General features: G+C 39.3%; 1 protein-coding gene across 11 annotated transcripts in view; it reads right to left on the reverse strand.

The window, feature by feature from the left end:
* Positions 1-26,831, reverse strand: part of ENOX1 (ecto-NOX disulfide-thiol exchanger 1) — a 380,057-nt gene that overhangs the window by 185,846 nt on the left and 167,380 nt on the right. The window contains exon 1 of one of the 11 annotated variants that reach the window (XM_074912630.1): positions 17,683-17,796. The exons of the other annotated variants lie outside the window; for them this stretch is intronic. The gene's annotated coding sequence lies outside the window, so the exon portion shown is untranslated. Of the gene's footprint in view, positions 1-17,682; positions 17,797-26,831 lie in introns of those variants that run through there. 11 annotated transcript variants of the gene reach the window in all.

Consider the following 26,831-nt stretch of genomic DNA (forward strand, 5'->3'; position numbering starts at 1 on the left):
TTTGTTATAGTAGTCAGCAGCATCACCTTCATCTCCAGCTAAAAATTTGTGTGAAAAAGAATACAACACAAAGTCACTCACACTCGCTTTACAAGAGGAATCGCTACTTTTGTGACAGGATCCTAAAACCATACCTTGTTCCTCCACCCATCTTTCAGAAACCTATCAGTCCAGTACCTGGAAACACCATAACTTGCTGAGCCTTACCCAGAAGACTTGGGAAGACATCTGACATTCTCTTACACTCTGCACATTTAAAACTCAATGTAAGGTGACAAGAACATTAAGCTGCCCACAGAGCAAAATGTGAAACTAATCAGTATCTGTTCTGAGCCACAGGTACAATAATTGGAAAATTAAAGTGTCTGTGAACGGCTAGGGCTGGCTGCATCAAAAAGCAACACCTTGAAATGATTAATGAAGACAAATGCATGCAACTGTTTCCATTGACAACAACTTCAGACAATTGTAGACTAAAAGAATAACACTATAGTTCTCACTTATTTTCTCTGAACCCACCCCTTCCAAGAATATACTGTTAGGAAACCTGTAAGCACTCACTGGTTAAAGGGTTTTAACTGGAAGCTCCTTTAACTCAAGGGATGTGGAATACACAGGTCTTTTGTTGCACCTAGTAACCATCACCTGTGCCAACTGCAGTATGGAGGACATCAGACACAACAGAGGCATTTAGCATCAGGCCCTTCACCTGAAAATGCTAAGGTGACCTGTAAAAGTAAAATGACTCAACTAATAGGTGATGGCAGTGCTCAACAGATCTCTTAAGAAAGTCATTCGTGGCAATACTCTTTCAAATCGTACCTTTCTTCTTCAGTGCTCCCACCACATGAAGTGACATGGCCAGTTCACTCATTTCAACAGGCTGTCCTAATGTGCTCCATCATGGATGGGGACTACTGCAGCTACTGCTGCATCAACCGTACAAGGGGGAGGCTCCATTTCTTAGGTGTGAGAGATGGAGTGGGATTAGATAAACTCACTTAAAGAGTAAACATACATATATTAAAAAGTGTGAAATTTTAGGATTTCTCCTCCCCTACCTTTAAAGTACTGATTACAAAAAACTTTAAGTCCTCTGGGACATCAGAATTGAGTCCCAAGCAGAAAAGATTAAACATTATTTTTAAAGGGAACTTACTAAACCTTACTGAGAGAATTCTGACTCCCAAGGCAAGCAGGATTTTCACAGGATCTCTTGGGTCAAAGCACATCACATGCTTGGGAGTTACACTGGAAAGAAAATTAGCACTACAGGCAAGGAGTATCAGTGTGGTTTGAAGAAGAAGGAAGGTTTTACCACTTTGAAGGCAATCTGAAATACAAACGACCAGTCCTGTATTCAGAGTATGTTATGACTATGCCATTATACGTATATTCAGAAGCTAGAAAATGCAAATAACCGCTGTGCCTTTATTGGGTACAAACATGTGCAGCTGTACTACCCATGGAGCTGTGTCCACCTCTACACTCTCACCCCATGCACTGTCCGCCACCTTTTCTTAGTAAGGTTGTGTTTCAGCCAAGTCCTCCTCAGGCCAGGCTTTTAACAAAAGCAGTAAGAATGGTTTGCAGCAGACAAGCAGAATTTCTTCACATTTGTTTATTTCTATTTCCATTAGAAGTAGTGTTTTGGATGAAAATGCACTTGTGATGATGCAGCTGTCTGAAGGCAGGATGTTCTCACGCAATATATTTTCTGTCCTTTTCAGTTACCCACAATGGAAAAATACAAAGGTTTATTAAAAAATCATACACATATTTAAAATACAGTTGAGAAAAAGAGAATATGACAAAGAAAAGTCTTTGTGCAGATATAGGTCTGCATTCTAATTCTGGCCAGTAAAGGTGGCAGAGACGGGAAGTTTAATTTAACTTCTAAAATATAGGAAATCTGGTTTTATTCTGTAGCTCCACAAGAATTTCTTGAATGACCTTGGACAATCTCTGACGTAAAACAGACAAACCTCCTTGTGAATTTGGATACCATCACATATAGAGGAGAAGGCTTGATCCACTTTGAGAAACTTTGCACAGGATTTCCAAGGATGCTGAGAACAGAGTTTAGGAGGATTTGGTGGACTGAAAACTGGCTGAACAGCTGGGCCTAGAGGGCTGTGATCTGTGGCACAAAGTCCCACTGAAGGCTGGTCACTTGTGGTGAACCCCAGGGGTTCCATTGAACATCTTCACTATTGACCTGGACCATGGGGCAAGGTGCATCCTCAGCCAGTTTGCAGAGGATACAAAACTGGGAGGAGTGGCTGATACACCAGACAGTTTGTTTGCCATCCAGAGGCACCTGGACAGGCTGGAGAAACGGGCCAACAGGAACCTCATGCAGTTCAACTAAGGAAGATGTCAAGTTCTGCCCCTGTGGAGGAATAAACCCAAGCACCAGTGCATGCTGAGTCACGAATGGCTGGAAAGCAGCTTTGCAGAAAAGGACCTGGAGGACCTGGGGGACAGGTTAACTCTTAATACCCCCTTGCAGCAAAGGCCAATGGCCTCCTGGATTGCATTAGGCAGAGGGTTACCAGCGGGTTGAGGGAAGTGATTCTTCTGCTCTTCTTAGCACTGGAGAGGCTGGGTCTGGTGCTGGGATCCCCAGGACAAGACAGACACGGACATACTGAAGTGAGTCCAGTAAAAGGCTGTAAAGATGATGGAGGGGCTGAATCATTTCTGATATGAGAAGGGGCTGAGAGAGATCAGACTGTTCAGCCTGGACAAAAGGTGGTTCAGGGCATCTTATGGATATGTAAAAATACCTGATGGGGAGGGTAAAGAAGACTGAACCAGACTCTTCTCAGTGATGCCTAGTGACAGGACAAGACACAAAAGACAAACTGAAATACAGAAAATTACATATAAACATAATAAAACCTATTTTTATTTACTGTGAGCATGGTCAAACACTGGCACAGGTTGCCCAGAGAGGTTGTGGCATCTCCACCCTTGGATATATTCAACATTCAAGGGGACACGGCCCTACAGTTGACCCTATTCTGAGCAAAGAGTTTGGTTATATAATCTCTAGAGATGCCTGCCAGCCTTACTCTTTCTGTCATTATGTGAGGATCTGTAGGCAGCAAACATTTATGGAAACAAGATCCATGTGATTCTAGGTTGAAGTATTGAAAATTGAGATACTCTCACTTAGCAAATGAGTGTCACAGAATCACAGAAACATTTAGGTTAGAAAACACCTTTAAGATCAATGAGTCCAACCATTAACCTAACACTCTCAAGTCCACCACTAAACCATGTTCCTAAGCACCACACCTACACGTCTTTTAAATACCTCCAAGGGATGGCGACTCCACCACTGCCCTGGGCAGCCTGTTCTACTGCTTGACAACCCTTCAGTGAAGAAATTTTTCCTAATAGCCAACCTTAAACTTTCCCTGGTGTAACTTGAGGCCATTTGCTCTTGTTCTATTGCTTGTTACTTGGGAAAAGAGACTGACACCGACCTTGCTACAACCTCCTCTCAGCTAGTTGTAGAGAGTGATAAGGTCTCCCTTCAGCCTCCTTTTCTCCAGGCTAAACAAATCCAGTTCCCTCGACCACTCCTCATAAGAGACATGTTCTAGACCCTTCACCAGCTTCATTGCCCTTCTTTGGACATGTACCAGCACCTCAATGTCTGTCTTATAGAGAGGGGCCCAAAACTAAACACAGTTTTCAAGATGTGGCCTCACCAGTGCCGGGTACAGGGGAATGATCAATTCCCTAGTCCTGCTGGCCACACTATTTCTGATACAAACCAGGATGCTATTGGCCTTCTTGGCCACCTGGGCACACTGCTGGCTCTCATTCAGCTGCCTTTCGACCAACATCCCCAGGCTCCTTTCTGCCAGGCAAATTTCCAGCCACTCCTCCTCAAGCCTGTAGCATTGCATGGGGTTGTTGTGAACCAAGTGCAGGACCTGACACTCAGCCTTGTTGAAACTCAGACAGTTGGCATTAGCCCATCAATCCAGCCTGTCTAGATCCCTCTGTAGACCATTCCTACCCTCAAGCAGAGTGATAGTCCTGCCCAACTTGGTGTCATCTGCAAAGTTACTGAGGGTGCACTTGATCCCCTCATCCAGATAATTGGTAAAGATGTTAAACAGAACTGGCCCCAGTACTGAGCCCTGGGGAACACCACTTGTGACCGGCCACCAGCTGGAGTTAACTACATTCACCACCACTCTTTGGGCTTGGCCATCCAGTCAGTTTTTAACCCAGTGAAGAGTATGCCAGTCAAAGCCATGAGCAGCCAGTTTCTCCAGGAGAATGCTTTGGGAAACAGTGCCAAAAGCTTTACTAAATTCTAGGTAGACAACATCGACAGCCTTTCCCTCATCTACTAAGCGGGTCGCCATATCATAGGAGATCAGGTTTGTCAAGCAAGACCTGCCTTTTATAGAGCCATGCTGACTGGGCCTGGTCACCTGGTTGTCCTGTACGTGCTGTGTGATGGCACTCAAGATGATCTGCTCCATAACCTTCCCCTGTACTGAGGTCAGACTGATAGCCCTGTAGTTCCCTGGATCCTCTTTCCAACCCTTCTTGTAGGTGGGTTTCACATTTGCTAACCTCCAGTCAACTGGGACCTCCCTGGCTAGTCAGAACTGCTGACAAATGATCGAGAGTGTCTTGGTGAGCACTTCTGACAGCTCCCTCAGTACCCTTGGGTGGATCTCATCCGGCCCCATAGACATGTGTGTCAACATGGTATAGCAGGTCGCTAACCCTTTCCCCTTGGATTATGGGGGCTTCATTCAGTTCCCTGTTCCCGTCTTCCAGCTTAGAGGGCTGAGTACCCCGAGAACAACTGGTCTTACTATTAAAGGCTAAGGCAAAGAAGTCATTAAGTACCTCAGCCTTTTCCTCATCCTTTATCACTACGTTTCCCTCCACATCCAATAAAGGATGGAGATTCTCTTTAGCCTTCCTTTTGTTGCTAATGTATTTATAGAAAAATCCCCAACAGGCTGCAAGAGCTGACACAGTTCTTACTTATATACATCCATTCCCCACCCTTCATTGCTGTCTTTACCTTGGCTTATATCTTTTATTTGCAGTGAACTAAAAATGGCAGAGGCAGTCCCATCCTTTGGGAGATCTTGGTTCTCTAGTCCGTAAGAGGTGTGAAAGAAGCCCTGTCTCCTCTCATTTCCCTTGCAGTCTTGGGGTAGTTGAAAAGGAACCATAGCACTTTTTATGTGCTTCCTCCTTTGCCTTGATGGCTTGGGGCCAGGGTAACTAGTGATTTTTATTGCTTAACTGGTTTATGTCCTGAATCTCTTCTGACTGGGAATACAAAAGAGAAACCACAAAGCTTTCCCCTCTGCCCAGCACAGAAAGTGAAAGCAGTGATTAGAGAGCAATGAGCAGATACCTCCCTCATGCATTTTGTGAAGACATTTACACAACATAACACATATGTAAAAAGCAAAAACCAAGGTTGAATCAGTTGGGGAAAGAAGGAGAAAAATACATGAGAGAAGAGGGGTAAAAAACAAAAATGAGGATGTAGTGAAGGTAGGTGTGGAGGGAACAACATGAAAAGACACGCTCAAATGTAAAACATGCACTCTGACATCTTGTCCACTTCAAGAAAAACAAAGTAAGGAAAGACTGGTCGACTTTTATCACACTCTTTTCTAGACCATTCACATACCAAAGAGTGAGGTATTCTGAGTGGCAATTTTGTAAGGTCTGTCAAACACACTAGATTCACAAAGTCATGATATACAAAGTTTAAACTATAGGTTGTTCCTTTTCAAAGCTCTGTAAAAAGGGGCACTTTCACAAGTACACAGACACAATCTCTCATCCATCACTGCCACATGATATCCATTAAGTAACATATGAATAAAAATCTAACCTGTAGAAAAGGAAAACCTCACCCTCAAAATTAATCCTGAAGCTCACATCCCATCATCACTACAGCTCTAATGTCCTACTCAGAGTTGAATAACAAGTAATAGATTAAAAAGCTCTGAATATGTACTTGATATCCTCCTCTTCCATTGTTCTGCTGCACTCCTCCTGCTCTCTTACCACCCTTAGTAATAGGGTAAGACTTACAGAAAGAGATTCTTCTCCCACACAGATATGGCAAACTCAATAGTCTGATTTCCATTATTCGGTTTGATTCTTGTTGCCTCTCTCCATCCATCCTAACTGAAACATAAATTTCTTAACAACCGTTTCCCAAATGTAACTCCCTCATTATTCACAAGCACATTACTGACTTCATTTTGCACATGTTCTGTTTCTCCTATCCTACTAAAACCTCTTTCAAAGAATATCTTCACTTCTCACTCCTTAAATTTTTTCTTTACCCTAGAGGAGCATTTTTTGTTATTAGCTATGATATATTTTTCAAAATCACCTGAAATACTCCTCAAAACCTCACGTTTTGCATTTCCTATTTTATGTCTGACATGCCTCTACTCTTAGATTCAAGAATTATAGAGCACCCCAGGGTTCAGATAAGAAGCATTCAGTGAAATACTGTATGAACACTGCAGGATAAAAAAATACACTATATAAACAAGGCCTGGACAGTTCATCAAAACTATAGCAATCATACATTCTCAGCATAAACAGTAAGCAAACTGCCCTATGCATACAGGCTTTATTGTCTGCTTCCAATGGCTCTATCTTATTTTCACTATCAATAAAAAATATGGATTTGGGGAGGCATAAAGTGAGTTTAATGAAGAATTTTTAAAACTCTCATAAAATGATGTATCTACTAGCAAATACATTGATTCTGAATGGCGTGAAATAGTGAACATCACTACAATGTCCATGAACATATAGGCAGTCAAAGGTAATGTCAGGATTTCCCCTAAGAAGCCCTGTTTTTCACTGGTTTCAGAATTTGGCCCACAGACTCCCACTGTAGACTACATTTGGCAACGAACACTTCAGCCTGGGAGCATTTTCTTGCCACAAATAAATTTTCAGAACAAATTAAATCTGGGTCATTTTTATGTGGTTAACAGTGCAAAGGATATTTTCTATGCTTGTTAGTGGTCTTCAAAAAATGGCTTTGATTTCTAAAAATATGAAACTTGGCAAGTGATAAATCCATAGAACTGTGCAGTCAAATCACTCAGGGTATTCTGAAGGCAAACTCAGTTAAAAATTAACACAGAGTTTGACTTAGCCACCTTTTATATTAAGCAATATTTACAGTTCTTTTTATATGTGAGGCTTTCCAAAGTTATCCCTGCTTTCTGAAAGATATTTAAAGCATGTTTTGGCGCACTTTTTAGCATACAGTTCCTTAGCAATGCAGAGGTTGTAAATGTGCATTGGAGTGATGACAATGGAGAAAAATGACCCTCAATATGTCAGCCCATTGCTTTGCTAATCAGCACTGACAAACCCAGTTTCAACACATTTTTAGTGTTAAGAAAGGGACCCTTCATGTTTACATTCACCCCTGCTGTCCATCAGTGGCTTCACATGATTTGTCTCATGTTAAATGTGAACAAAAATGGTGAGAGTATTAATTCCCAGCTCTGAGTAATCAGACTGGGATCTGAAAAGGAGATGGACATTTCTCTACCTGCATCTTTACTAGTATCAAAGGATTGACAAACAAAATCAGGCCACTATTTATATTTCTGCTATCCTGTTGATTTCAAAACCTGTAGTCTCTTCCACAGTTGTGCAGACTTTCTGTCTTCAGCACATTTGCATAGGTGACAATGATTTAAATGTAATCAACGACTTCGTTGGTATTGCAGGAAAGGAAAGAGAATCCAGATTCCTCTCCCATTGTTGCACTCCTCCTATGCACTCAGTAAGAATAAAAAGCCTGAATTTCCTGTAGACACTGAAGCAGAGTGGATGTCACTCTATGGAAACAGTGAAAAGACCTCTTGCAAGATATGTCATTTTACCAATTGGCATGTAAAACACAAATAGATATCCAAACCTCCAGCTCCTGCATGCATAATGTAGGTTGATTCCATGTATTACTGATGTTAACTGTCCTTTTTTCCTGCATGGCTCTGTGGCAGAGGTAGCAGAAGGGGACATGTGCCTATAACCCATTTACTCAATACTCATCCTGCACATAGTATCACATAACTACTTCCTCTGTTGGTACTAGCTAAAACACCAACCTCTGCTGGGGCTAATCAGGTATAAGCACATGATCCCTCTTATGCTACTCCTCACTTCAAGGGCAGTGACCTCACAGAATTATTATGGAATTACCAAGCAATAATTGAATATTGCAAGGTCTTAAACTGCTGCAAATTAGACCTACCAGACCTCATCTGTCTGCAAGGCCTGAACTCTGGAGCCTTTTGTAAGGAAGGCTTTTAAGAAAATATAGTAATTCTGCTGTGATGGGGAGAGCCTGCAGCTATGAAGAGTATCCAGATGCAGCTGTGTTTGAACTTGAGTAGATGGATGGGCGTGTGCCAAACGTTGTCATCAAGAGGAAAACATGATATCAGAGAGGGTTCTAGCAGCTTGGAGGACCCACAACCATCATCAAACACCTACAGTCCTTAAGATCTGTCTACCTGACTCTACAGTGTTGGATGGATGGATGGATGGATGGATGGATGGATGGATGGACGGACTGAAGACAGTTTTGTGAGATTCTGGGACAGCTCTGAAGGCTAGGAGGATAGATGCACATGGTTAAAGGAAAACACCTTGCACAAAAAGGTGTTTGCAGCTCCAAGTGGATTGTCTGATGGCTGGTAGCAGAATATTTACCTGATGCCTTTAAGAGTAAGAACTGTCTCGGTACAGAAACAGGGTTATCTGAGGAGTATTTTGGAAGAGCTGGTGGTCATGCCCTTTGGAAAAGCAAAGCTTCTGAGAGGATGGCTGTGGTCGACTGCTTTTCAGTGTCACATGAAGGATTAATCTTTCTGGTGAGGCTGGACTGTATTAGGTGGTTTGTTCAGGATTGGCAGGAGTGTTTTTGCAAGCAGTGCCAAGGCTGGAATAAATTGAAGCGCAGCTATACTGAAATGAATTAAAATGCCCAGATATTTAGGAGCTACAACAGCCTTCTGGGGTTTGTGTTATCACAAAAATTACTTCAGTAACATTTTTTCCAAGCATTAGGAGAAACAGCTTTGAGAATAGATCTTTCTTAATGTACGTAAAATAACAGCATTTAAATGTTACATTCTATCTCTAGGCTGTATTGAGCTTTATTTAATACTTGTATTGTAATGAAAGTTCTCATTTAGGAATGTGTTATTTTGTTATGACAAGTGGTACAAACATACGAGGAATCACATGCAATGCATGGAATTACAGAGATCTACATCTGAACAGTCACACAGGGACTCTTGACAGCCTTCTGAGACTACAAGTATTTCTACAGTTACTCTGTTTTTTAAAAAAATTAATTCATACTAACACTGTGCTTATACCATTAATGTGTGATTTGGTGCAGGATATTCACACATGCATTAATTAGTGGGAATAATTGATCTAAATTTGTAGAATAGTAAGTTAGTAGCATGATCCTCAAAGGGGTGCCCATTACTTGCATCTTCAGAAATTTCAGTGTTGACATGTGGAAGTTAAACACCTGCAGAAGGCAGGGAATAGCGCTTTGGGCAGTTAGTTTTGGTGTTCATATATCCATACAAACTGCAAAATGAGAATAGACAACTAAAAATATCTTAATATGGCACAGTGCCAAAAACAATGAGACAGAAACATTTTTCTGGTGAGGTTACTTTACAATCATTTAAAAGGAATAGTTTAAAAAGTAGAAAGAAATTAATGATTGCAGGCAAGTTATGTTGCAAATGTGCTTTTCCTTAGCAAGCTGTCACTTTGTACAGAGGTGAAATATATACCTGCAAGTAAAGAAAATACATGCCTATATTTTTAAATATTATGTTTATGTTTTATTATGTCCTATTTTTCAAATGCTGTTAAAATTATCTAGCATAAAACTAATATTTATTCCTCTATTATGAGTACCAAGCTACACTGCAAAACCAGGACTTATGGCTATACAAACGCATCTTATTTCATGTACACAAGGAGAAATATGTCTTCTCAGTACTTATTGGGAATTCAGTCCAAGTGTGCGGTCATCAAGCTTTAAATCAGAGACTAACATGAGGTTCTATGTAAAACATTTAATCTTCTATTATTATTATTTCTTAAATTATTTGTCAGTAGCATTTTTTTTTCCACTTCTGATATTCTGCCACTTGTGGAGATGCACTGGTTTGCACTCAGTTATTTTTCAAAGTAAATAAATAAGCAAATAAAGAAAACTCATTCTAGAAGTGGTGAATTGTTAGGGAGAGACAGAATATACCCAAGAGAACCAGACTACAGAACATTCACCTTCTCCATAATGAATCTCCAGATCCTCAGCAATTGCAATTACAGTACCTTTCCACAGCAGGAACTCCTGTTGTTATTGATACCTTTTATAGTCCATGTCATGTAGAGAGACTCCCAGAAGGTTTGATATTGTAAGAGCAAAGGAGGCTGGATTGAAAATGGAAGCAGTTTGAAATGCCTGACATTTCTGCTTGCCTCTCCTTAGAAACAAATTCCAACACATCAAGACATAAAGAACACAGGGAAGGAAAGTTACGACAGTGGGCTGGTTAAACTGATAAAAACAATCCCATTTGAAAATAGGGATTCTATTCTTCTTACAGCTTGAATTGCCTTGAAAGAAAACTATACATTAAATATTCTACGTAAACCACTCTAGTGACGTGTATTTAAGCTGGAATGATGCTGTAGAACTGTAATTGTAGTTTAGAACTTCACCTATGAAAGCTGAAGTTTTTCATGTGAGGTGTCTGCCTCAGGCTGTTCTCCCTCACCTATCCTCTCCTGTCATCCTGCTCCCAGCAGATCAAAAATGAAAACCAACTTTTGCTAGTTCATCTAAACAATTGGGTTGTTTCTGAGAACAAGGTTGACAGAGATTTTTTTTTCTGTATATTTTCTTTTGTTAAGATGTTCCACTGTCTCCAGAAAAACATGCATTTTGAGCAGGGTCAAGCAAGGCTGCGTTTGCTACGTTTGTGAGTTATTCGAATTTGTCTGCATAGAGCTGCGGTCTGAGAAATGTTCTTTGCCTGTCCTCGGCAGAGAATTCATACTTATTCATACATACAGACTTTTGGTAGCACTAAATTCTCTGTAGATGATGTCTGCACTTGAGTGTGCCCAGGCCCATGAAGCTCCAGTCCTCCAACTGTGTCTCCACATATTAAACTGACCTTATTCCAGGACTGCTCCTACTGATCATGGGCACTACTTCTAAGACCACAAAGAATCTTTTACTTTGTGCCCACTCTTTTCCCTGCACTGATGTTCAGTTGGAGAAAAGGAAGCTCTAGATAGAATTCATGTGGCCTAGCTTTTGCCTCCTAAAAAAGGAAATATTCAGATCTGGAACAGACCCTTTACAGTCAATGTAAAAAAGAGATTCTTCTTGAGGGCTATCTGGTTTTAGACACATACCAGAGCTATCTGATCTCACCTGTGTATTTTGTGATAGTATGAGTTGTCCCTAGAAAAGATTATTTCTCTTCAGAGAATACAGAAGAAACCCTGAGAAGCTCAAATGTCAATGTCTATGTTTCAGATGATTCAAATAGGGTACACTGAACCTACTCATACTGATTGTGTGCAAAGAATTAAATAGCAGATGGAAGAAAGACCAAGGTGAATATAAGATGCGAGAAGAGGCCGAGTGCAGAAAGGACAAAAAAAAAGGATGGGGATGGGGAGGAAATGTTTGACTGGCAGAATAACCATCAGCTTGGAAGGTATAAAAATCAAATGAGTCTGTAAGTAATGGTTACATGTCTCTCTTCAGAGCCTGGAATTGATCCTAGAGATCTTGAGTTCTCACATTCCTCTGTTTTTACAAAATATCTCTGAAATTCACAAGGAAAATTACTGTCTTAGTCCTCCTATAATGTCTGGTGTCCACAGAGGGCAGACAACTTATTATTACCATCAGTTGCTCCACTAACTCAAATGGGAGAAGTATGAACTGTGAATCCAGACATTTCAACCCGCCGTTAGCCTGTGAGAAGTAGTATGTAAAATACCTTTTCTTAGTTTGTATTTTAAAAGATACACTAAAGGAGTCTTAAGCCAAGCTCTCAGGAGAACAGCAATACCCCATTGTAGGCATTTTTTATTAGCTCCCCTAAAATTAGCATTATGCATGGGATTATATGTTAATGTCTGCTGCATTCAGCAGTTCAGTATAGGTTATTTTTGTTGACTAGTTTTAAACTGCAAAGTGAAGATGACTATTTCCTGCAGGACTCACAGCTAGTTAGTCGCAGAAAACTGGAGGTATTTTGGGAACAGGAGGTGGAACTGCAACAAAAAGACCGTATGTAAAGGCAGTGGGATTTCAGTAGGGAGACCCAGTTTCTGCATTTGGCAGTTATAAATTTTCTCTGGGGTGTTGATTGAGCTGCACAAACCAGATGACTTCATTTTGAGGTGGGGCAACATGGCAGGAGCACAGCTGTAGACTGATATCATCCATTGTGTTGGGAACATATAAAGTGCTAGGAAAATGTCCTGCATTCTAAAATATCAAAAATAACCTGAAAAATCAATATCCCAGCGTGGACGCCAAAAATAGGTCAATGTATTTGTTAAACCTCAGCTGGGACTGACATGTGCTGGGAATTTCAGTGTTTCAATCCCCCCGTTAACCTCAGGGATAGTTAATTTCCAGATGACTGAAGCTGTTTTAACCTCTGGTAACCATGCCTCTAGTTCCCGTTTGCAAAAGACAGGTAAAATCCTACCTTTGTTCCACTCTTTTTCTGCCATGTCTGATCTGACAGTGATTTTTTTTAAAGCAGGAACTTTGTATCTGAGCAGCACTTAATGCCTCTCCTATTGCTTAATATGCTTTACTAATCAATATCTGTGAGACAGTATGAGTGTGGTTCATCTTGCTGAACACCGGACATTTGCAAAGTACGTATTTACATTTGAGGTACTTTTTATGAGGTTCTTTTTACCGGCACAAGAGAGAAATAAGTGGATTTTGGTAGTGAATTCATCTGACCTATTTCAGATGTGCCCATTTCTCTCCTCTGTGCCAAAAACTTCAGGCAACCACTGTAGACATCTGCACTGGAGAGGTCCAAATGTGGACCAAAATCACTACAATTAAATGGGTTTACACAGAAGTACATTTGTCTCAGGATTTTTAACATTTTTCATACAACTTACAATTGTCTACTCCTCTTTCCTTGTTGTCCTTATCTTAGACAGATTTAGGATATTGAACATGCACAGATAAGCCTCCATGACTACCTACTTTGACAGATACACAGATAAGAATGTACTGTTAAAGTGATTTAGCAAGGTTGAGGTATTTAGGAACAGCTTTAAAGGTTCTTCGAAAGTGGTTTAGTACCACAAAGGCATCATTAAAACATTTATAGTTTTTTCTGCTTCTTAAGGGAGGCCTGGGGTGGAAAAGAAAGCAAGCAAGCAAGGAAGAAAGAAAGGGGATATAAATATAAAACCTCAGCATTAACTCAACGTCAAAAATAAGAAATGAAGCATGGGAGTATGCCCAGGAAATTTCCAGTGTAAATATTATTAACACACATCTATAATTTCTATAATTATAATTTCTTTTTTCTACTATAATTTATGCTTTTTCCTCAGTTTTCTTCTTAAACATATTCTCTCGAGCTTTCTGTTGTTTTCTGTATACCATGAAGAGGTTTGTGTAACCTAGAGAATGAAATGTTGAGAAATACTTTATTTTTTCTCTCCAGCTTTCTAATTGAGTGATTGGATTGTCAACACAATGGCTACATTAGTAAAGATTGGAGATCTTGAGATGTTTTTAAGTAACATCTTTAAAGAAACAATGTATTTTCAGTACTCTGGGGCAATTAAGCTGTACACACACAAAAAAAATCCTCCCAAACCAAAAAACCTAAACAGGACTGCATATTATTAAAAAAAAGGCCAAAAGTGAGATAAAGCTTTGCAGAGAAATACTATTTTCTTTTTTCAAGGACCAAGGTGTTCTGATTTTGCAGTATTTCAATTTTACTAAACTTCCAAGGACACACAAAATCTAAATATTCTCACTTTATTCACTTTATTTTCACTCGCTATTATTTCACTCTACCCTCTCAATGAAGAAGGTCTCTTGCTTCTTTCTTTAGTCACTGTCATCCACTGAGCGAGCTTACAAGTGGGACACTTAAGGCCAGACTTATGAAGCAGTTTTTCATACACCATTTAGTGCATTATATTTTTTACTGAATCTTATCATTTCAAACAGAGAACAGAGTGCAATGCAAAACTGAAAAGAGATGTTCCTTTGTTTCTGCTGAAGAGCACCCTTGTGGCTTTCTCCTGCTGCATGACCTTTGCAAATAGCTGCCATAAAGGGTAGTCTGAAAAATGTGTATGGCTTACCCATATGAATAGATTTAGAGGGTGCTGGTATGACCGATGGAAATTTTATTTCATATATTTATTTTATTTTTTTAAGTTCTCTTTATGGCAGAAGTCCTTGCCCAGAGAAAAAGTGAAAGAAGGCTAGCAAGCTGGAGCTACTCTAAATTTTCTAATATAATATCTGTTATTTTAGTCCACAGCAAATCTATTGCTCAGCTGGAGAAGATAAATCAGGTACTAAACACAATTACATGCTCAATAACTGCCTGTGAACACTGAGGGTCTTTTTTTCTAAAGACACCCCCATCAGATTGTAGAAAATAGCTTTTTCCAGTTTGATATTAGTTTTTAATTCTGATAGAAGTATTCACCTTATATTCACTTAGAAACTGCTCTTACTTCCATGCAAGTCATGCAGCATTTGAAGCAGTAACATCAAGTAATTGATATTCTGTTACATGTTTATAAATTATTCTTACAAATTTGCAGATACCAAACTTATAATCTAACCACCATCAGTGTCTTAACTACAAAAGACTCGATGAGAATCTGTAAAATCTTTTGTAATAAAAGCTGAATCCTGCAAGAACTTAAAAATGTTAGTCCCTAGGGAGAAAAATAAATCTGAGTACCATACGGCTTCATTGTGCTAATTTACAGCTATGCAAACATGACGCACCTACATAAAAGATGCTCCTAAGAGAAAAGGGAGGATCTTCTGTTATCCCTGAACACACGTGACTGCAGTCACTGCACGTGTGATGTGACTGTATGGTCAAGGCATTTGTATTTACTGTGAGACTTTTCTAACTAATCACGGGTGATGCAAAAGTCAACATTTATTTTTACAGGCTACCAGGAGTTGTATACTGATGCATATATAGAGAACATGAGAAACAGTTAGAATTTATATCTTTCACTGTGAAAGCAAGGCAAAATTCTATATTTTATTTGATGATGGGAGTTGTTTGGGTTTTTTTCTGTAACATTGCAGAAAAAAGTACAGACACAGTCCATAAAAGTTTTATGAATACTCTTATTTACACTATGCTTAAAAAGAAACAACATCTGTGACTGCTTTATAGCTTCTTTGTTTGCAGACTAAATTTATCTAAATTTACAGGTTCCTGCTGAAAAACAGCTGAAACATAAAATTCATCACAGCATTGTGTTCAGTATTTGCCCTTTCGCTAATACATACCTGGTCAGGCTATAACAATTGAAGAGGATCACAGTTCTTCAAAACAATAATGGAAAAAGCATGGAGGCAGGATTTAAAATGTGAAAAAATTAATTTCCATAACACAGCTGACAGTAAAAGACAGCTACTTACTTGTGCAGTGTCTGCACTTCCTAAAGAAATACTGTGTGAGTAACTCCTCAGTTGCTGTGCTGGAGGTCTCAGTACAAAGCCCTGGACGAGCACTGACCGCTGCAGTGGTGTCCTTTGTGTTCTCGTATTTCTAAACTGGTGGTACACAAGGCTAGACTAACCAGGCTGTCCACACAAAATCCTAATGTCATCCCTCTCCAGCACAGTGCAGGACTGGACTAAGAGGCCACAGAAGAAGTATGTGTCCAGCATAGGTCAAAGAACTGCGCCCACTCTGCGAACAAGCCAGTCTTCTGCATGTCTGTGCATGTATACACATGCATATACACATACACGCGCTAGGGCTTGTAGCTTCCCAGCAGTAAATGCTTGCTAAAAACACTACTTAAAATGGTGTCAGCACTGCAGCTGGGCCCCACTTCACTTCTCTCTTTGATGCATAGTAATAGGTAAATGGAACAACTCCGCTACTTCAATAAATTTGTTACCAAGAGGCACATTTCTGGGAGAAACTACTTAAGCAAACCTTATCAAACTTTCTCCGTGATGCTGGGATCTTACCAGCAAGCTCACAGAATACTTTGAATCATGAAGAAAGCCACTTAGTGTTATGTTTTTCAGTTGCAATCTTTACCCAAGCATTAAGAAGGGTCTGGGACATGTTGCAAAACATCCAGGTGTCTGGAAAGCCTAAGAACAAGAAGCACCAACACATGATGACAGAAGAATTTTCATGAAAGACTTCACATTCAGAGTAAAAGGGCAACACAGGTTGGGAAAGTGATAAATATAATATGGCATAGATCATCTTTGCATTTAGATGAGCAGTCAAATCTGATGCTCTGTAGCTGCAGGGGACAGCTGACAACATGAGGTCTGCTGTCCTGTAAAAATAATAGTGAGATTTTTGCCCTTGATGGGGTTCTGGCATACACTGTTTCTGTAAGAGAGGAGGTGTATATATACATCCCCCAAAACCTGAAGGCTGCACTAAGATGAGTGAGATGTGTTTCAGTCAGTCACTGGCTTATCACTGAACAATCTGGAAGGCCAAAAATTTCCAGCTGTACTTCTTTAGGGGTTTCAGAGGAATGAAGCCAAGATGATCCATGCATTGCAGTGGATTCTGCCCAGGCAGGGTCTCTACTGCTGCATTCCAGGATGCCTACAGGGATGTTCTAACTACAAAGTGACCTTGGCAACACGGGACATGAACTGTTTTCTCAGTACTCTTGACAATTTTTCAGTGGGTTTTGACAGGGAGTCCCAATTAATAAAATCAAATTTCACCATTAAGGGTGGTTCAATATCTTTATTTGCAGATTCCAGTGCAATTACTTTTTCCCAACAGTGGGCTTCAGTTCAAAAGTCTCTTTACTTTTTCTACTGATCTTTCTTCCTCTTGAAGAATGCCTTTTTTTGCCCCCATTAATGCAGGCCCTTTTATGCTTTTGGTACTAGTGGTAGCATGTACCATGCTTTTGTCAGGACATCCCAGAACAATCCAGGAATTTGTGTAGCTGCACCTTAACAATTGACTTCCTTCTCTTTGTCTGCTCCCAGAAATCTTCAGTTGCCTGGGATGGATGCAACTGAGTCTAGCCTTATCAGGAGAGGAAGAAGCAGCATGAATGGGAGATGGACATATTTGTTTTGATTCTTTATCTGATAACACAAAAACATTCTTTAAATAGTACCAATATGAAGTCCACATTGTGTGGACTTCAACTCAACATTTCAATTCAGCAGCTTAGGAAATACCCCCGAAACCGTTTCTCAGGGATAGGGTGCTTCATATTCAGCATGCCAAGTTCTGCATCTTTATTGTTCAACTCCCAGATAAGTCCAAGGCAATGGGACTACTAAGATTTCCAGAATGATGCTTAACTTACCGAATTATTCCTGTGTGTTGCTTTCAGACATACTGATTGCGCAACTCTTCATTAAACACACTCTTGACTCCAGATCACACGCATGTTCAAGGCTAAGCTCAACAGCTTTGGAACAAGGTGGGGTTTACGTGGCCTTCATGTCGCTGTAATGGAGTCAGAAACCATGACACATTTCTGAGTTTCTTCATTCTGCATTGCTTGGCCACGAGATGTGGAAATCCTGCTATACATCATGGCCCTATAGCCACAAACCACAACAGAAATTATGTTTTCAGTCAGTCTGAGGATCACTGCTCCTGAAGATGATCAAACTCTATGCATTACAGATGAAATATTTCTAATTCATCAAACTGGCATTTTCCAGATTGTTTGAAAAACTTCTGGCTAGTTCTGACAGTAAACAGTAACTGTGTGAGTCAAATTTGTCCACTTGTATCCTTTCCAGCTTCTTGTCCTTCACCCTGCCATGGCTGTGCAATGGTTAGTGCATTGGCACACACCACAGAGGATGATTTTGTCTTTGTAAACAGAACGTACAGAACTACTCTATTGGCAGGTGAAAAGGAATAGAGAGCTCATGTTTAGCAATGTTGACTCTGCTGTGCTAACACAAACAAAATACAAGGGGAAAAAACCCTTTATTTTTATTGTTAGCATTTGAAGATAGCATATTGAAAACACTCTGGGATTAGATCTCCTGAGTCAAATAGCGCTGTGTTTACCAACACTTTTCAGAAAACGGCCTTTTAACTGATGCTTAGCAACACGCATACTCCATTCTATTCTATTAGTTTTAACATTTTTTACTTTTACCTTTCATTTTGAGTGCAAAATACACAGAAGAATTGAATTCATACCCTGAATGCCAGCATGTTCAGATGTATGGCACTAGGCACAAGAAGACCTTCTGCAACTCTGACATTCTGGTCAAACCATCTGGACCAAACCTCAAATCCTCCCAGGCCCACAACTGATGTCAGTCACCTTTATATGGATGTGCTTTTCAGTGCTATTTGTTAGCTTACACTTTGTACAGAAACAGATGGATGTTAGACTGCAGGATGGACAACCAAATTCCAAAGACCAGGATGAACCACAGCCTATAAGATGTTATGCATCCGAATATCCCACGAAAGTATAGAAAGAGATGTGCTGAACAAAGTGTCTTAAGACTGAATTTGTATTCACTGGACTTCAGAAACACAACAAGGAGCATGAGGCTTAATCATGCAAATAGATAGTAACATAGAGCTAATGCACTTGTACCTAGAAATGGAGGGAGGTCTGTACCTCAAAAGGTAGGCTTAGAATAAAATCTATTTGGGCCATTAGTAAGTAACATGGCAAACAGTAAGCCACTGCTGCTTATTCTGGAGCTCTTCTGTGAAGCATGAGTGGTCAAAATTCTCATCCCACTGCATTTCCACCTATAACTATTCTGATTTAAATGTAGATGCTGCATATTTACGTTTTTATCAGATAATAGACGTAAAATGGAAAGGAATCAAAGTAGCAGCAGAAAATAAAGCCTTTTGCTGTGTTCAGAGGCTGGCCTACATGCATAGTGGCAGAAACCACCATGGAGCTGAACAATAAAACCAAAATTCTTCCTCTACTGAAGTTCAAGTATTTTCATTTTTATTCCTTACTATATAACTGGGCTTCTGTTATTACAAACCATGCTTATTAGGACTGTCATTTGGGTCTGCTGTGTGTTTTAATACAATTCTCTACCAGATAAACTAAAAAAATCAACAACTCTGATCAGGATTAAACATGAAATCAGAGTTCACACATAATACTTAACCTAAATAAAGAATTCATGGGAAACAGAATCTTGCTATCATAATATTTATAGGAAAGGTATACAGGAAGAAAAAATCCATACATGCTTCTCAGGAAAGCATAATTTCCCAATGGATACTGCTCTATTCGACTTGAATCTAAACTAACACTGTAGATTTTAATAGCACTTGGCAAGCTGCAGACACATCATTTTTTAACTTAGGCTTATGTTTGAATTACCTGGAACTCAAATTTCCAATGTGACCTTTTCAGGGCTTTGTTTAGGAACAAAAAGAGTTCTCACTAGAGAGAGAAAATACCTTTTAGATAACAAGATATATTGTTGAGGGTGGGGGCTAAAATAGTACGGTGCTGCTGCTAGTCTAGAATTAGAAAAAACAATGACTATGTATGTAAGCTTTGTTACCTACAGGTGACAAAAAGGATTTATTTTTTTTTTTACATTTAAAACCAAATTTCTGATCTTTTGTACTGTGCTTTCAAGTACCTATTTATTCCCCTTATGCCCGAAACTTATAAAATGCAGGAAGGTGGATTTTCTTTCTGTCTATAATAATGGACACATTAACGATGTCCATGCCAAACAATGTTTTTTATTTGTGTGTTCAATTCTGCCAGGAGTTCTGCACCAAAGGACTTAATCAATGAGAGCCAAAGCATTTCTCACCTCTCAAAACAGAAGCTGGAGTCTTTAACGACTATCTAAAATTCCAGCATATTAAGATCTCTGGTCACTAGATTATTCCCCCCCCCCCCCCCGTTTGCTTATAGGAGAAGTGCAGAAAATCTGACTTGCAAAGTACAATATCCTGTTCTGCTGTGTAACCACATCTATACTGGAGCTATAGGCTGTTCTTGTTCCTCATTTTTTTATACTCTGTTAAGCTGCATAGACTGGCTTTTAAACTGCCTTTTTACTGCCAAATTCAAAAATATACAACAGGAAATTTCAACTGCACATTTACACAGAAAAAGTGGAAAGCATGGGAGAGCCAAACACAGCTTCGAGTCTTTGTAGCATGCTCAAAGCCACAAGTTGGAAAAAAAGCCAAAACGGATATGTTATCCCATTTCTAAATATTTACTTAATGCAATCATCATTTACTGAGGAAGAAGAAGATGAAGAGTTCAAAAATTACCTACAGATTATAGTATTATTTACTATAGATGGGGTTAGCACTAATTTTGGGGAAGAAGACTGCTATGTCAGATAAAGATCAGGTTATGTTACTTGAATTGGTCATGCCCTTAATTTTCCATAAAGGCACATTTCAAAATACACAGAATTAAACAGCTCTTCCCCTGAGCTAGCCCTTTCCCTTTTGTTCTTCTTCTGCCTGTTTTATTTCTGGATATAATGCCTGAGTGAGTTGTCCACTGTTCAACATGTGTCATTCTGATCCAAATGACAAAAGGCAGGTTAATACAGTCTTTTCTCTACTGTACCAGCAGAGGCATGCCAAAAGGGCAGAAAAATCTCTGTATTCAGATTCATCCCCCAAAACATTTGTGAGCCTGAAAACTGCTCTGTGTATGTTGAAGCAGGTACGAACTGCAATGGAAGGAAAAACCTCTCATCTCTGGGCACCTGATGAACTGCAGTTGGAAATTCATGCAAGCAATAAAAATATCAACCTCAGAAAGAAGTTCAATGATCCTTGAGGTTTTGAAAGTCCATTTTTCCAATCTATGGAGGCTTTGCCTGGGAAGGGAAAATTGGGGTAAGTGTGTTATCTGCAATACAAGGTACACGATATGGAAAAATTTGGAAAATGAAGGAGATCCTCAAGCATGTGTTCAAAGCGGCTGCAGAAATTAGCGAACATGCCAATTAGTAGTGGATGCCTACAAAACATCACTTTTGTCCCGTTTAATGGATCTAATTTATATGAAGTGTATTCAAAACATCACTTAAGGTTATTACCACATCTCTGAAACCATTTCATTCAACTGAATAACCGAAACACTTTATGTACCTTTTATTAATACATAAACATGATTAACTTGCACTTTACCCATCTGAAATATTAAAACGTTAAAAGGAGCATAAAACCAGAAAATTACTGGAAATTTCCTGGTGTTGCTGAGTGAGATAGGCAGGTAGAATGAACCATAACCAACCTGTGACCCTTCCCTTCAATACTAATGCCTCTAATGAAATCTGATGTCAGTCAGAAACCCTCATCAAAATGGCCTGATCATTTGCCATCATTTGCCATCAGTCCCTTAGAACAACATAACAATCTGAAAATTGAATAGGAAAGAAGTGTTTTGTTAAAGATTGTCCCAGAAAAGTGGCTGCCTTTATTATTTATATCCCACTTTATAAGTTTATAAGCTAATGCTGTATCTGCTTTTGGTTGACTACAGTCAGATTAAATTTAGATCTAACATGAGGTACATACAGCTATACAGTCAACTCCAGCTGAGATTCCATGCTGTGTTGTTAGAAATATATTATTTTTCCAAAGATGCAGTGTGAAGGCAATGTTATAATGCTCTAATATAACTGAAACTTCTCTTTCCGTTCTCAGTAATATTTTCCAACACTGTGGTAACATGAATTACACTAATCTTCTCAGGGCCAGAAGAGAGTGCTTTAAGAATGAGCAGTATGAACTTAAGAATTCTGCTCCAGATCATTAAAAGAAACAAGAAAGCCTTTTTTTTTTTTTTTTTTCTGAATAGTCTAACTAGGTAAGGAAAGAGAAATGATGCAGCAGAAGAGAGGGAAAAGTTTGAGGAAAGAAAATAATTATTTCAAACCATTAAAAAAAAAAAGGAAAAAGGAAAGAGTGAAGTAAAATTCATGTTCGTATTGATGGGGCCATGATATGGCTAAAAGCAGGTCTGCACTGTCCCATCTGGAGAGTTCAGTACTACTACTGTCTCCATTTCTGTATGCTTTTAACTGGCCCCTTGTCTGATTGAACGTAAATGATCTTTGATTTATTGTTGTTTCAATTCTTACATGCTTTTCAGTAAATTATATACTCACAACTATAAGCAAACTGCTCACCAGCAGAACACATGGATTTGTTATTGACTACATCAGTTCTTCTAATAATACAAGAATAATAACAACATAAATACTTTTAAACAATGTTAGTTGCTCTATGGCAGTAAAACTGTTCAGATAGGACACACTCAGATCCTTTCAAGTTGCCAAAAAGAGAAACTTTAAATTCAGTCTGATCACAGAAAGCATCAACTGGTGTGCCAAGGGAATCCAGGAGCTGAAGATAAAGCTTCCTGGGAAAGGAAGGAAAAGTTGCTAATGTGTAAAAAACACATATGAACTCATTTAGAGACTTTTGTAACTCCAAAATCGTGATTTCTTATCTGATGTTTTACTGATTTGATGGTTGTTAGCCTTTCTCTGCTCCAATGCTTTGGGCAGTGCCAGACCAAGAGCCTCTGTCATTCCAGGCTCGTTTCTGCAGAAAAACAGTATCAACCGCTTTCAGGTTGAGTAACACTCCCACAGACTTGCCTTCTTAAAAGAGTAAGAAAACCACAGATATTTAATCTCGGGAGAGTGTCTAGTGAATAGTACTTGCATTTTAACAACTGCTGGCTCAGAATGCACTGCAGGCTCCTGAATGCTAGCAGTGAGAAGTAACCACCAGTCTGCAAATGGATTTTGAAGTGCAGTTGTCTCTAGGCAGCTCCTGGGCATCAGCATGGGGAACCACCGAAGCCGTGGACAAATCCCACCCCACACCAACACCGGTTGGGACTGGTGTGCCTCGAAGGCTATGCTTGAACACCTTGTGGTGAACTGAGAGGGGAGAACAGCAGACACAAAGACTCAGTTTCCCCGATCTATACTGAGCTGGAGCTACCCCTAACGCAAACACGGAGTAAGCAGACAAGATCTCTGTCATTGACACCCCTAGCGTGGTAGTTACTTGAAGGGGTCAGAGACTCAGCGGCGTCCTGTCTACAAAAAGTGTATAGAGAATAGCAGGTGCCTAACCCTGTTTGTACGGCAGAGAGGTGTGGGGGAGAGCATGCCTCCTGCCCGCTGACAGCATGGCTGCATTCCCCTTGCAGCACACATCCTCTGAATCCTGTCCAAGCATTGCAGCTCTGTCTTTGCAGCACAGAGTCTGGTTTAAAAGTCATTTTCTGGCACTCAATTTGCAGAATAGCTGGCTGTTTGGCATCCTCCGCACCAGATGTTAACTTGTAAACTAACTGCACAAATGCTTATTCCATTCCCACAATAAAAGAATAATCAGGGTTAGCACTTAATTCTGTGATTTGAAGTTAATAATATTTAAGATTTATAAATATGTAACAGAAATATATTAATTCCGTAACTGTACTAAAAGAAAGGCACATAACTCAGAAATGAAACAAAATGTGTCATAAATACATCTAACAAAAAGGATTTCATTTATCAGCAGTTTTGGCAGAACAACTGCAAAGAAGATTGCGGTTGTGAAGCACGTTTGTCATTTGACAAAGGAGAGGCTGTTACTCAATATAATAACAATATTAGGTTTATTTTCTTTTAAGAATTCAAAAAATCTCTGCGTGAAAGATTCTCCAGATCAAACTGTTTGTCTCTAGTCTCAAGGTGGATTTCACATCATTAGTTAAAAGAGTTTAACAGACCAGACACCAAAGAGCACGGAATCATAGATCCTGTTATATTTATGAGGCCAGTTATGGCTTCACAGTAATCAGAAGTTTCATGGAAGAAGAAGGAGTTCTCAGATCCCTGTTTGATAGAAGGATGACTAGGGCACTTTATTTTCTTTCTTTAATTCCTGCACCATGGCTACTTCTATCCTAAGTGTGATATATGGGAAAAACTAGACATCAAAACATCAAAAGGTTAAATTAATCATAAATCATTGCACACCATCAATTTATGTATTTATCCTACTCTGCGTATCTAAAGTCAAATAAAGTGCCTGGAGGTTTTTGGTTGAGTAGACTGCAGTAATGAAAACAATTTCCTAAAATAAAATATAAGCATTGTCAAGAGTTCTTAAATAGAAGTCCAGCAAGATTAGTTTCCATCTCAAAAAGAGCAGAAAATTGGTTTCTTCAGATCCCCAATCAAATGCGCCAATAAGTGAAATTTTGCCTATTGAAACGGAAAAACAGAGTACTGAGAAATATGATAATCTTGCAAGTTAAAATGGTTTTATATCATAATCACTGCTGTCACCACAAGGCTAGTGACACAATTTATATTAACTACACCAGCTTGTTCATCACTCCTCAACATCATATTTATTCAAGACCAGTGTCTGGTTTTCTTTCCCACTAAATCAAATGTCAAAGATCAGTTATTGATTACACCAATTTTCAAGAATATACCACTCTCAAACACATGTATTTCACTTCCTTACTTTTGGCAACTTCTCTTTCATTGAAAAAGAATAATATAAAAAAGATACTGTTCATTCTGAGTATTCAAATTCGCAGAACAACTACAGGAAACAGCCAAGATTTTTTTAAAAAATATTTTAAAAGTATTTTTAAAGGAAGATTCAAAGTACCACAGTAATAAAAGATAGCTGGTAAGGAATGGTACATACATATGAAGATACAGAAAGAAAATGCATCCCTACTCAGTGATGTTGGTCTAATATCTTGACCCCAAAACTGTGTCATATTTGCCATTGAAAAGAAGTAGATTTTTTTTTAACACCTTCTTTCCTACTGCAAGCTAGTAACATGCTTAGGGGAAGGGGGACACACGTTTCCCTGTGTATCTTGTCATCTCAGCTGCTTCAAAGGCTCATGGGGATCACTAATGTCTAGCACTAACTGTAACAACCTTCACACTGTTCTAATGTGAGCCAGAAGATGAATGTTGCCACATAATAGGATATAGGGAACAGAAGTCACTTTTCTATCACATCTTCTCTGCTGCACTGTGCTTGATGGCTGAAGCCTGCTGAAGACATCTCCCAGAAGTTAACAACTGGAAGTCTTCTGCCATTTGCTTTGATAACTGAATTAAAATTGCATGGTCTAGTTGCCAGAGAACTCGAAACACATGAATATAAAATAATTCCCAGATGACAGGCCAACAGACAAATAGGGTGTAAAGGGAACATTCAGAAGAGCAGAAAAAGCAATACACATTTTATTCATCTACACTCAACTGGGAGGAATTTCAGGAAGCTCTCATGGTGGAATTTTTCAAATTCTGCCCCCAAATGACATGCAAATAAAAAGTATTATGGAGTAAATAGACAGAAAGATCAGTAACTAGACCGTGGTGTTCAACCATGAGTTCAAAATGCAACAACAGATAAAGTGGCATAACTATTAATTGCAGCATGTAAGACTTCTCTGAAGACCACTCTAGTACCAGAGGACTGAACTGTGCAAAATATAAAGCCAATTTTTTTAAAGGATTTCACAAAGGATCTTGGGAACTCTATGTCCAAGAGAAACAAATTGGTAAAGACTATAAGAAAGAATTGACCTAGTGGGCACGTGGATAAAAATCAAGAGTCAACATAATTTCCATAAAGATGAAGTCATACCTCACCGTCACACTGGCAGTCCTTGAAGGAGCTATTATACATATGGATAAGGCAAATTTGGCTAATGTTGTCAGGAATTCAGCAAAATCTCTCATCCAAAGGGTCTCAAAAATTTTATCCTATAGGTGTTTGAATTTTAAGTCCTCAAAAGGATGCAAGTTTGATTTAAAGAAAGGAAGCAGAAGGTATATAGCAATTTTCACAATGAAGAGAGGTCACCAATGATGTTAGGGGGGGACTGGTGTGGCAACTCCAGATACTGAACATATTTATTAGTGAAGTTGAAAGGCAGCAGTAACAAAGTTTGTAAATGACACTAATTTGCTTTGGACAGTAAAGATGAGGGCAACTGGTGAAGTACTGCTATAAGACTTGAAACCATGTGAAACCTAGAAAGAAATGAGGATCAACAGGAGTAGATCTGTACAGTGAAACAGTTGCTGCTGGAAGCCACACGTGATCCACATTTCAGGACTGTTTGTGGTTTTTTTTTAAATTTCATTTGGACTCATTTCCAGTCTGCTCCCATGGATTAAATGTCTGGGGACAGGGCACTCAAGTTGAACTTCTGGAGTTTACCTTTTGTCTTAATTACATCTGAAAAGAGAAAAGTCCATGGACTCTCAGATAATCTTCAGTGTGTACAAATACACAGTATGTGGAGATGACCAGGAATTTTGCTTCCAAAGCACTCTCCTGCTCCTATGCCATTGAAACAGTTGAATTCTACGAGGCTCAAGGACCAAGCAATAAAAGAGCAGGTAAAAACAAAGACAGACAAATTTAGAGTGCTGGACATGTGGAAAGAGCCAACAATCATGACTT

This window comes from Athene noctua, chromosome 1 (assembly GCF_965140245.1).
Source record: "Athene noctua chromosome 1, bAthNoc1.hap1.1, whole genome shotgun sequence".
In the NCBI taxonomy this organism is placed as follows: Eukaryota; Metazoa; Chordata; class Aves; order Strigiformes; family Strigidae; genus Athene; species Athene noctua.